The sequence below is a fragment of the Eurosta solidaginis genome, chromosome 1, assembly GCF_040869045.1.
Source record: "Eurosta solidaginis isolate ZX-2024a chromosome 1, ASM4086904v1, whole genome shotgun sequence".
In the NCBI taxonomy this organism is placed as follows: Eukaryota; Metazoa; Arthropoda; class Insecta; order Diptera; family Tephritidae; genus Eurosta; species Eurosta solidaginis.
The window spans coordinates 23,472,929-23,485,707 of NC_090319.1; the positions used below are offsets into that span (position 1 = coordinate 23,472,929).

The window sequence follows — 12,779 nt, forward strand, 5'->3', positions numbered from 1 at the left end:
AAATAGCCACGAAATATTTTCAAACTCGTGCAGTAACAGTCTCCTTATTATCCAGAAAATTTCCCGAAATTGATGCTAATTTTCTACTAATCATTTTCGGGAATAAGCTCACCTTCCGGTTGAATATCGCTTTTGGAAATAAATAGCGAAGAATATCACTCTACCCACATCTTAAGCCCAGTTTTAAGGGCGAGTTTAAACTCCGGTTACAGTTGACCGGACTTTAACTTTACCTCAAATAAGAAGAGAAGTTTAGCTTTCATCACGACGAAGTTATATCGCGCCAATTGTTATATAATTAGTATTATGTATGTCAACAAAATAATATTATTATACCTTTCATGAACATGAAATGGTATATTAACTTTGGTCCGGTGTTTGTAACGTTGAGAAATATAGAAGATATACTCACCATTAAGTATACCGAATTGATCAGGGCGACGAACTGAGTTGATATAGCCATGCCCGTCTGTCCGTCCATCCGTCCGTCTGTCTGTTTTAACAGAAACTAGTCCCTCAAATTTTTAGATATTTCAATGAAATTTGGCACAAGGATGTATTTTTGTATTATATTAGACATTTGTCGGATCCGGTAGGATCGGACGACTATAACATATATCTCCCATACAACCGATCGTTCAGAGAAGACGATTTTGGTCATTCCTGCCGCAATTTAGAAAATATAAACGCGAAACTCGGTGATATATATTCTAATATATCTTAGAAGATTTTCTGAAAAAATCACTTTAATCGCAGCTATATATAGTATATATCCCATACAACCGATCGTTCAGATAGAAAGATTTTTGGCATTTTCTCCCTTAATTTCCAATACAAAAACGTTAAATTTGGTGATATTTATTCTAATATATCACAGAAGATTTCATGAAAAAAACATTTCGATCTGAGCTATATATAATATTGTGACGAATATGAGTGATACTAAGTGATACTCACATCCCTAGTCTGATGCTAAGTAAATGAAGTCACAACAACAATAAAGCAGACAGTCACTTGTATCTACATAAACGAAAAAAACATTATGTCTACACATATGTACGTACACGCAGCAGAGAAGAGATGCACAAACACATGCAGATATCTTATCTGAGATGCTCCCAAAAGTATGCAATTGTAATTGTTGAAGTTTCGCTCACAAATACACGCATATGAGAAGCTATATACGTACATCTGTAGTAACTAAGTAAATTCTGGAAGCGCCTAGAAGATGTCACGAGGAAATCACAGAGTATAAAAGCACCAGCGGTAGAGGCGCTATAATCAGTTTTTGATTAAGCACGCAATCCGTCGGGCAATAGTAGAGTTTCATTTAAGCTATCAGTCAGTTTGGTTATTAAGCAATCTAGTTGCAAAGTATAAGTGTTATTGTGAAGTACTTTAATAAAGGCCATTTTTCCATTATTCAATATTGGAGTTGTTTATTCAACAGTTTAGCGATACGAACGTTGGCAGAAGATTGCAAATAAGGGGAATTGCAGTAAATTCGTTACAATATATATCCCATACAACCGATCGTTCAGGTAGAAAGGTTTTTAGCCAATTCTCCCCCTAATTTCCAATATAAAAACGTTAAACTTGGTGATATTTATTCTAATATATCATAGAAGATTTCCTGTAAAAATCATGTCGATCAGAGCTATGTATAATATATATCCCATACAACCGATCGTTCAGATAGAAAGATTTTTGGCCATTTCTCCCCGAGTTTCCAAAATAAAAATGTGAAACTTGGTGATATTTATTCTAATATCATAGAAGATTTCCTGTAAAAATCACTTCGATCTGAGCTATATATAATATATATCCCATTTTTTGCCATTTTTTATTTTATATTTATCTTAGAAATCGTTTAGGTATGTACATCTGTTCACTATATATTTCTTATCTTATACATTCGATTATTTGGATTATTCATACCATTCATGAAAGGTATGAAGTCTTCGCCATAGCCGAAGACAGCCCCGTCCTTACTTGTTTAAATTTCATTTTAAACCTTATCGAACCGGCTCATTGCTATGGTTTCAGCGCCCGAAAAGAAGCTTATTCTTGGATCAATCACTGGTTTACTTAGAACCCGTTTTGCAGCTCTGCTACATCGTACATATTTATAGACATATCATTGTCACACGTAAATCCAACCGCCAATAAACAAAATCGAAAGCAATACAAATCCAATTCATAAGCTACGCATGCGCGCTAATTTCTCGGCTGCCTGCTTTAATGGTATAATCGACTTTGCTTCATTCAAAATTCAAAATTAACTGGTAAAATGAGTTCTCGGCTCAATTTGAAATTTTATAAGTATTTTTTTTTCACAAAACAACTTTGTTTTTTACCTATTCATCAATCAATGAAATGCTTTTAAATAACTAGACAAGTTTGCAATGCTAATGTTGTTATGACATCATTATAGTTCCCATACTTCAATAAGGTCTTCTGACTTAAGAGTGCCTGCCGCATGCAAATTACATAGAAAAACATGAACAGTGAAGCTGCTGATAAAAGAATAATTTCATCAAACAAATTTTATTATGAAATTATTAGGATTTCTTATGCAATTTGAGTAATAAGAGTTTGAAATGCCACCATTTTTTTATCAAACTATTTTTCACATTTTTTCCCCAAGGCTTTATAGATTGGATACGTGTCGATTCATCTGGTTGCTTAAGCTTTACTCAAAATTTGTATAATTTGGACTAAAAACCTGCGGAAATACTAATGGTGGAGAGTCGAAGTGTAAATATGAAATGTTATATATAGGTAGCAAAATCTCTTAGATCACCAAAATTGTAATTATTTTGTTTTTTTTTTTTTTTTAAACAAAAACAAAATTCCTTAATTTTCTCTGGAAAGACATCTTCATATTTCATAATTCCTCAAAAAGAGGTTGTTCTCTTCAGGGAGGGTTCACTCTTAATACACATCGACATAAGTGATAAAATCGACGGGAATGAGTCTTAAGTACAAATACCTATGACGGAGATGTTTCCTTTAATGTAGCAACAAAAAAATGTTATTATTAATAAACATAATTTATTGATGTAGCATTATGCTCTTGTGAGAAATTTTGAAGCGAAAAATTGTGCCTTGCATATTAAAATTTATATTGTTCTTAAAAAAGGATAAGAATAAATTTCAGTATACTGTAAAAGCTATGCGAAGAGATACATCTTATGAACAAATACAAACAAGTAAAGACAGGACTTCCTTCAAAGTCCAAGACCTCAAGACTTTTCATAAACCTGTCTGACTGAATTTCGAAATTTCATAGTCCTGAAAAATAAGTTGTTTAAGCTATCTGTATATATAAAAATCAAATTCTGTTTGTGTATGTGTTCCCTATGCAAACGTATTTCCCACACTTCAATCATCACCAAATTTTTGCTATCTATAAGTTACTTCGAAGATGAAAGCTTTTCATATTTCAGAACTAAGAATTTTAAATAAAATTTTTTGTTTCAATTTCACGTGTGCCACTGGGTGGTGCGACAAATTTTGTATGTCAGCAAAAGTTACTCATACGCCCTGTACGTACTTAACTGCAGAACTTTTGTTTGGTCATAGCATTGAATTCACAAAAAGTTTAAGGGGTTGCATTGAGTGATTTAAAAGTTTTTATTAAATTTAAGCTTTCCAATGTAAAAATAGCTGTCTATATGAGATGATAGACAAAAATTGCTAAAATATTTTGATTAAGTTATGAGATTTTGAGTATGAATTGGGTGTGACAAAATAAAATTTAAAAAATAAAGTAAAGAATGTTAAATTAGAGGAATGGGGGATCTAAGAAAAAAGGTGGAGGGTGTAAAAAGAAAAGAGGAAGAGGTGAGGAAATTATAAAGGGTAAGAATAAGAAAAATTGGGAGATACATTTTGAAGAAGATCAATAAAATCTTATATACGTTAAAATACACCTTGTTATTTAGATTAGTATCTGCCCAACACCGGGTAACCTGCTAGTATATTGTATAGGTAACAGATATAAAAGTTATTTCCGACAAAAACTCAAATACAAAACTGATTGATTATCACCACACAAAATTTCTTAGTTCAAGCTATCTAAATGAGAAGGTTATAACGATGAGCCACTTATCTGTTCAATTGTTCTTGACGATTTTTATGAAAAATGAGGAAAGGGTTGTACGGGTTATATATAATATATTTTCCACATATTTTTCGACGACTTAATATACCATTTGATGTAAGCATTGATCAATGCTTCACAAAGATTTTAAATTCTGAGACTTTATCCGTTACAGCGTAATACATATATGAAATTTTTTCGGGTTCATTTCGATATAATTTAGGGAGTATTTTCGCGATAGTTTTTAGACCAATATCAAGACAATTTCTTTTTGAGTTAATTTTGGGGTAGTTTCGAAACCATTTCAACATAATTTTTTGACCTTATCGAGATCCTTGCTTGTCTATCTACTGAAGTTATCGGAACCACTTGGGGATCATTGAGATATTATTTCGGGACTATCTTCGAGTACTTCTGAGATAGTTTTCGGGATAGTATCAGTACTATCTCGGTATAATTTCAGAAATTTGTCCGCAGTTACTTCGAAACTTTTCGGCACATTTCAGAGTCAATATATTATTGTATCACTTCCTGTCTTTTTCGAAAAGGAGTTCGTGCTTATTTCAAAACTATTTCGATATTTCTTCAAATACCATTTCGTGACTACTTCCGTTCAATTCGGATTATTTCGAGGTTATGTTTGGTATTATTTTGAGACTATATGGGTATGGTTTGGAAACCATTGAGAATAGTTTTGGATTTATTTAAAGAGCTACCTCCGGATCTTTTCGGAATTGTTTCAAGCTTCATTTCGGGGCTTTTTCAGGATAACGTCGGTTTTCGGGATAATTTAAGAACCATTGCAGGACTCTTTTCAGGAATCGTAAGGAGACTATATTATGACCATTCTTGATGCTTTTCTAGTTAATTTCCATATCATTTAATGACTATCTCTAAAACATTTGGGGATTGTTTTTGTTTCCATATTGTGAATGCTTAGAAACCATTTTAGGCCTATTTCGGAATTGTGTGCGGGACTTGAGTCTATAATATAATATAAGGTCTGGTTCTTACCTCCAGCGGGTAATGGGGCTTAGAGCATAACCGCGGTAGATATGCCTGTCGTAACAGGCGACTAAAATACCAAATGATTAAAGAGGTTTCCAGAGAAATTTGAAGCTTCTCCAACCTAATTGTCAAACCTATAGCAAATCCTGTTTCTTTAGCAGCCAAGGCACTTGTGACCCCAATTTTCTCAAGAAGGTTCAATGTGGTAATATTAAATTGTTCCGAGATGGTCGGGCCTGCACCTCCATAGTTCTTGTTGCCGCAACATACCGGATCTATATCTGGTAAAGGATCATCAACCTCGATACCACAACAACAAGCTGGCTCTTATGGTCATGTTCAAAAATTTTTACTAAAGAATGTGTTTGCTGTGCTTAGGGAAGTCAATGTGTAAGTAAGGTTGTTGCACGTGTAAGCACTGGATCAGCCTGGAGTTAAATCTGTGACTGTAACACTTATAACAGTTAGAAAGAGTCTTTGCACAATAATAACATAAACAGCGATTACGCTAACTTTAAAGTTAAATAAATTTGCTCTCAATCCTTCAGAACCTTCTAGAAAATATAGAATCTGCAGTCAGGAACATACAGAAGCTCTACAAAGCTGATATTACTCTATTAGAATATGCTAGATAAAGGAAAGGAGAAATTTATAACTTTAGGAATAATAATAGTAAATACATCAATTAGGTGAAAATAAGAAAACAAAAACTACAGACCCATAAGTTCCATCAACCACAAAACAAGTTGTAATTGAGCCAAGAAATAGAGAAGTACTTGTGCGATGATGACTCATAACTAAAGCAAAGCAAAAAAGGGTTTCTTCTCCGAATTCTATGCAAATTATGCATTATTACCAACCACTTAACATACATAAATATGAATGATTATTGTACATATGTTTGAACCAACGTATATTAGACCGTTTAAGATTTTCATTTTGCTTAAAGCTAGTTCCAACGCCTACGATATCTAGGTAATGATATGGATGAAGCCGCTTTGGCTCATTAAGTATTCCTATCGACAACAGTATTTGAAACCAGAGTAAGGGGAGAGCTTCAGTGTGTTGGGAAAGGCAGGTGGAAGGAAAGTTTATTTCCCTTACTGCTTTGAATTGAAGTCAGTTAACGCGAAACAGGGATAGATGGCGTAACTTTTTACACAAGAGCCAAAAAAGCATAGGCGATTAAGCAACAATTAATGAATGAATCAAGCTACATACTTTCGTTAAAGTGCCACACATAAAATATTGTAATTAAGGTATCAAAATAGCGCTTTTTTCTCAATTGTTCAGAATTTATATTCAATCCCAATCAATCAGTCAAGTTTTGCGAACTTAACAATAAATTTTCTTCAGACAGTCCAATATAGAAATAAGTGCACCCATATTTGCACCTTCAATTCTTGCTGACATTTCTTACCATTGTACCGTACACAAATACACAAATAATGCAGAATAGTGCAATTTTTGTTTGTTGGTGCACAACGTCATTTCACATAGGGCACACAGCTACGTTTTAAGCACAGAAAAAAAAATTAAAAAAACAGTCAGTGCCACTATGAACATCACCCTCAGTCAGTGCCGTCAACAAACGAAACCATCACCATCACCTTTGCAGCATAAAAAAACCATCATTTTCAATGGCCGTCACAAAGGCAACAGTTGACTGCATTCGGTTGTGACTTCATGCATTTGTATGTCTGTATGTACATATTTATGTATTTAATGCCTCAATTTTGCACAGTTTTTGAGTGATTTTGCATATTTTAAGATTTTATTTTAAATTGCATAAATTAGGTAGTAGTATTTGACTATTACAGTACCTTTATATAAAGATAGACATGTCTCAGAAAATATTACTCCTTTCGTATTTTTGTTCTATGCGTGCAACGTTCCAGCCATTTTTATTACGCATGGCAGTCGTTTTAGTGCTTTCAAGTCTAATACACTCCGAGTGTATTTCTGACATCAGCGCTGAAATCCAGCGAAATACAGCGAAGAATCACTCTTGCCAATAAATGTTACTTTAGACTGGGTAAGCAATCGAAAAGTAAAGTCCTCTCTCGGCAAACGAAAATCATATTCTGCAATTCACTTGTCGTACCTGTCCCGCTATATGGTGCAGAAGCATGGACCATGACAAGATCAGATGAAGCGACTATGTGTCTTTGATTTAACTTACGATGCTATATGGAATAGCTATACAAAAATCGGTAGCAAACCAATTGATAAAACACCGTCTGATTTTCGGTTACGGTTTCTCTCCCCTCGTTTTCTCTAATTAAAGTTTAGAAATAATACTATTTTGGTGCTTTTTACATCCTATGACGTGATGCTTCTTCGTTTATTTTTACTACAATCATTTTAACCCTGTAGCGAATCGCACTAGTTTCGACCCACCTCAAAACTGCTCCATTAAGAGACAGTAACAGTTTTAATTTTGTCCTCTCGCAGTGTTTTCAACTGACACTATTAATATTTTGATATCCTACAAAACGGCAAAATGTCAACCTTTGAACGCGTTCTTAACTGGTTCAGTCGTAGATGGTTCTGAAATGATAATATTAATCAACCAAACAGATTACCCACCAAAGCCCGACCCCCGACCGACATGAGGGGCGCATGTGCATGACATAATTTGGATAGGCGTCGAGATCTAAAACTGCTCAGCTACAGAGAAAAATAGTAAGTTAGTACTTCGCGCGATTTACCTCGGAGTATACTTTTCATGCGTCTCTTCCCGTTTGGTTGGTGCTCATTTTAAATTTTTCCTAAAAATTTGCGGGCCGAACGGTAGTAGCAACAAAGCCACCTTTTAAATTCATATGTGGTAAAATTGTGGCTACCAACTGTCCAGCTCTGCATCCGATGCACCAGTTCGGAAGTAGTCATTGACGATGTAGTGTGAAACTAGTGCTTTGCGTGACTTGAAACTTCATTTGCATGTATGTTTATATTTAACTCCTTTTCGGCCTTATACCCAGGGGCTTATTACTACCGATATATTTCCCAGCGGCCACCGTGGTGTGATGGTAGCGTGCTCCGCCTATCACACCGTATGCCCTGGGTTCGCACCCCGGGCAAGGCAACATCAACATTTTAGAAATAAGATTTTTCACTTAGAAGAAAATTTTTCTAAGCGGGGTCGCCTCTCGGCAGTGTTTGGCAAGCGCTCCGGGTGTATTTCTGCCATGAAAAGCTCTCAGTGAAAACTCATCTGCCTTGCAGATGCCGTTCGGAGTCGGCATAAAACATGTAGGTCCCGTCCGGCCAATTTGTAGGGAAAATCAAGAGGGGCACGACGCAAATTGGAAGAGAAGTTCGGCCTTATATCTCTTCGGAGATTATCGCGCGTTACATTTTTTTATTTTTATATTTCCCAGCTTTAAATATGTTCGTTGGTTTGCCTGTCCCTAAATGCTAAGAAAAAGAGCCTGATTCAAAAAATTTGCCGTTTTGAAAATGTAAAGATTCATGAATGAAATGAAAAAGTATATGTTTCGTGAAATATCCGCCTCAAAAAAGTACCCGGCTATATATGTATACGGGTTTTAAAAAGTGCCCGGTTAAAAGGGTATAAGGTTAAAACAGTACCCGTATATGAAAAAGTAACCGATTTGAAAAAAGTACCCAGTTCTAAAAAACTTGTTTCCAAAAAAGTATCGGTTCCAAAAAAGTACCCTGTTTGGAAAAGAAGACAGCTGAAAAAAATACCCGGTTATGAAAAAGTATCCGGTTTCAAAAAGTAATTGGCTCTAAAACAGTATCCGGTTGGTAAAAAGTACCGAAAAAATACCCGGTTCAAAGTAAAGTACCCGTTTAGAATAGGTACCCAGTTCTGAAAAAGTAATCGTTTCGTAAAAAGTACACTGTTCCAAAAAGTAGACAGTTCTGAGAAAGTTAAAGTTTCCTGTTTTAAAAAGTAGCCGGTTCTAAGTAAGTGCTCTACTCTAAAAAGCACCCGGTGGTAAATAAGTACCCGGTCGATGTGAGAGCTATGTATTACAGAAGTGCGCTGTTCTGACAAGTGTCTACTAGTTTGATCGGCACGCTGGTTTTAGGCCATAGCGGCCGCTTAAATTGTTCAATGGTAATTTCGACTAAAACTATTTCCAAACCAAACCCTCATTTCCAGCTGACTTATGTATTTCTTATAACTTTATCGTGGTCTCCTTTTCCATAAATTTTTGGCAACGCTTCTTAATTACACAACGCAGATAAGTGCATACATATGTACATCGCTTATTACATACATAATACAAATAATTTAAAATATTCGTTCCACATTTATAATGTCTTGTTGCGATTGCGATTTCATATCAATAACAAGGTGCATTAATTAAATGTACTAATTAGTTACTTTGCGAACAAAAACTATTCGTACTCGTAGTAAATATTTTGCGGTCAAACAAAAGACTTAAGCACAAAACTTGACGCGTGGTAAGCGCGTTCATTGAAACGAAACCGTCAATGAAACAACAACGTTCATTTTGCAATATTTTCACGCGCACAGTTGGATGTCATTGAAATTATATCGATTGTGGGTATTTAAAACAATCATACATACACTCATATATACATGCATACACACGAACATTTGAATTTGCGATGATACTTGGACATTTAAATAATGAAGATATGTTAGCCATCAGTCTGCGCTTGAGTAAAAAAGTGCGGTATGTAATTAATTATATTAAGTTTAGTTGCTTTCATTTTTTATTTTCGATATCGCCGCCAGCTAAACCCCTGCCCCCCATGCGTTAAAATTCACCAATTTGTGTTATTTTCCTTTTTGTTGCTTACATTTTTTGACTTTGTTTTTTGGTTGCTCATGATACTCACAAAAAATATAAGTAACTTATATAATGCTTATTTCGCATAAAAAAATTCCTAATAGAATACCGTGTTTTGCCCAACTCGGATCTCACTTCTGCTTACTGAGAGCCATATGCGATTGGACGATGTAAAGGCCCGTCACATAAGCAGATTTTCATATAGCGTTAACTCATTTCTTATGCATTATGAGTAGATTGCACGTATCTTTATGGAGAACGGCACATTGAGTGACATTGGCGCCATCTGACACCAAAAAGTAGCCAACTCCAAACTTTTGTTGCAAGCAAAGCATAAGAAGAAGAATTTGAAATTTGCTATGGCTAAGATTGCTTTCACACTTTGCAAGTGAGAATGTTTTACTTCATTGTGGATACACCATAACCGAGCAGAGGTAGCATATTTCCAACTCACTACGTAACGTGACGTAGCAGGGTTCCAGCATCACTACGCAACAGAACAACAATCCACCCACCAGCTTTTTATCCCAGAACCCGGAGCGGCAGTACGCTATGAGCAAGAAATAAGTTCCTACTACTCGTTTACTGACTAACCTAATAAAAGCACTGCGTTTTTTTTTTTTTTGTTTGACTCACGAACATAAACGACTTATATTGCTCTAACCGAAAGAAGCATGCGTTGCGGCAATGCAAAACACGTGTGCAAACGTTAAACCCAAAATGTCACGCAGAACAAAAATTGGAAAGAGAGTTAACGTTTTGTGCTGTAAATTCAATTTCGGTTGCTCTCATACAAGTTGTCCATGATATTTTTGACACAGAACTGTTGGAGTGCATTTTTATTAGGATAGCCTATAACACTTTATATGAAAGATTGCTCTCAGTGAGCAAATGTGAGAGCCTGGTGAAGTAATTAGAAGCTGTGCGTTTGGTGAGCAGCTCCCCGACGGCAACCTTTTCTAGTATTATGCGTGAATTTTTTTCACAGAGGCGCTTGTACTTCTTGGCTGTCAAGAGGTGATGTTCCTTGTCATCTTTTTCGTAATTTCTTTTTCATGAAAAATTACCTTATCGAGGCTTTATCCTTGATGCAAATCGCCGCGAAGCATGCGTTTATAGCTTTGTATAATTGCATTTGGTGAGAAAGTCTCTTATTCGCCACCAAATCAGCACCGTGCCTATGTTTTGTACCTCCTTCTTATGGTGGTATACGCTGCCTAGCTTGATTGTGCTACTACTTTTCTCTGTTCAATGCGTTCACTACATGGCATTTGCCTTCACAGGACTTCAACCAGGCAAGCGTAGCAAAAAAAGCGTTTTAAATAGCATGGTTCCGATTACTAAAGCAATAGAAACGCAAAACATATACCCTAGTTTTTTTTTCATAAGTATTTGTACAAAATGTATATAAAATGCAAGCTGCTGATGACAGCTTTAATGTTAACTATATTTTTTGCGATATCTCAAACCGTCTACGAGATATAGGCCAAAATTTAAGGCGAAATATTTATCTCTTATACATAAGGTTCTTGTGCCACAGCGTTTGTGATTGAACTCTTTCGAAACGGCTCTACCGATTCTCATGAAATTTTGTGAGGATTACAAGTAGGTTCGGGAATCAGATCTTAACTTTTTTCACACCACAAAATTGTTAATTTGTTTTTTTAGAAACATTTTTTGTTGTTATTTCTTTATGAAATAGCATTCCGAAAAAAACATATAACCCTCTAGCACTGGTACTGAAAATAAAGGACATAGAAGAATAAAGGGAAATAGAAGAAAAACTAGAAAAGGACAAAGAGAGAGAAAAAGATGGAGTTAGACGAAGATTAAGAGATAGGGATAGATGGAGTGGGGAAGGGTAAAGGAGATAGAGCTAGGGATAAAAGAAGGGATCGAAAAGACGGTGAGGCAGAAAGATACACAGAGTGAGGTGTGAATATAAGGGTAAGAAAAAGGGAAAGAGAGTAAGAAGTAAGAACTTCTCAAAAGTTATGCAGATAGACCAAACTTATGGCAGAACAACGTCTTTTGGGTTTGCTAGTTTTCGATATTTTAAGAAATAATTTCTGCATATTTTATAATTAAAACTGAATATGCAAACCAATCTCAAAAACATTTTTGAAAAAATGCGAAAATTCGATTCACCTCCGAGGAGATTTAGGACGAGCTTCTCCTTCAGTTTGCATCGTGCTACTTTTTTTCTACAAATTGCCGAACGGCATTTGCAAGGCTGGAGAATTCTCACTTAGAAGCTTTTCATGCCAAATAACTGTCGCTTTGGGGACCCCGATAAGATATTTTTTTCATTCAAGGTAATTAAAATAACTCTTAAACGATGTATCTCTATCCGCCCATGCAGCTTATGAATATGCTCATAACTCCATACAATCACTTACACTATTTATTGCTGGGTATGTAATTACGTATCTATGAGTAAATTTGAGCTTTTGAGAATGCAAGTGATTACCCTCTCCCTCAGTTTTTTGTGCTAAACCGGTAGATTGCTTAGTACCACCTTTTAGAGTAGTTGCTCTCGCTCTTTCGGTCTAAATTTTTCTTTACATGGGCATACATTTTTTAAAATGTTTAGAAGAAAAGTGTGTTTACCCAGCTGCTCATCGTGAACACTGTGGAGTCGTGACGTTTTTTTAATAAAAGCTAAGGCAAAAGTATTCACCACGTCGTTTTAAGCTTGAAGAGAGTGTAGAGTTGTAAATTACTCACCTCATTTTATGTCAGACATATGCGTTAAGTGATCTTTCGCGCTGTTGTTAATCAAAATTGATATTTATTTTAATTATTTGATTTTGATTTTTTAATAAAAAGAAATTTTATTCAATATATCAAAGTGAAAACGAGGTAAAAGACAA

The 12,779-nt window shown here is 35.3% G+C and overlaps 1 protein-coding gene across 1 annotated transcript in view; it reads right to left on the minus strand.

The window, feature by feature from the left end:
• Window positions 1–12,779, minus strand: part of rec (recombination-defective) — a 138,030-nt gene extending 125,251 nt beyond the window's left edge. Inside the window, exon 1 of the mRNA XM_067782909.1 lies at window positions 12,634–12,779. The gene's annotated coding sequence lies outside the window, so the exon portion shown is untranslated. The remainder of the gene's footprint in view (window positions 1–12,633) is intronic.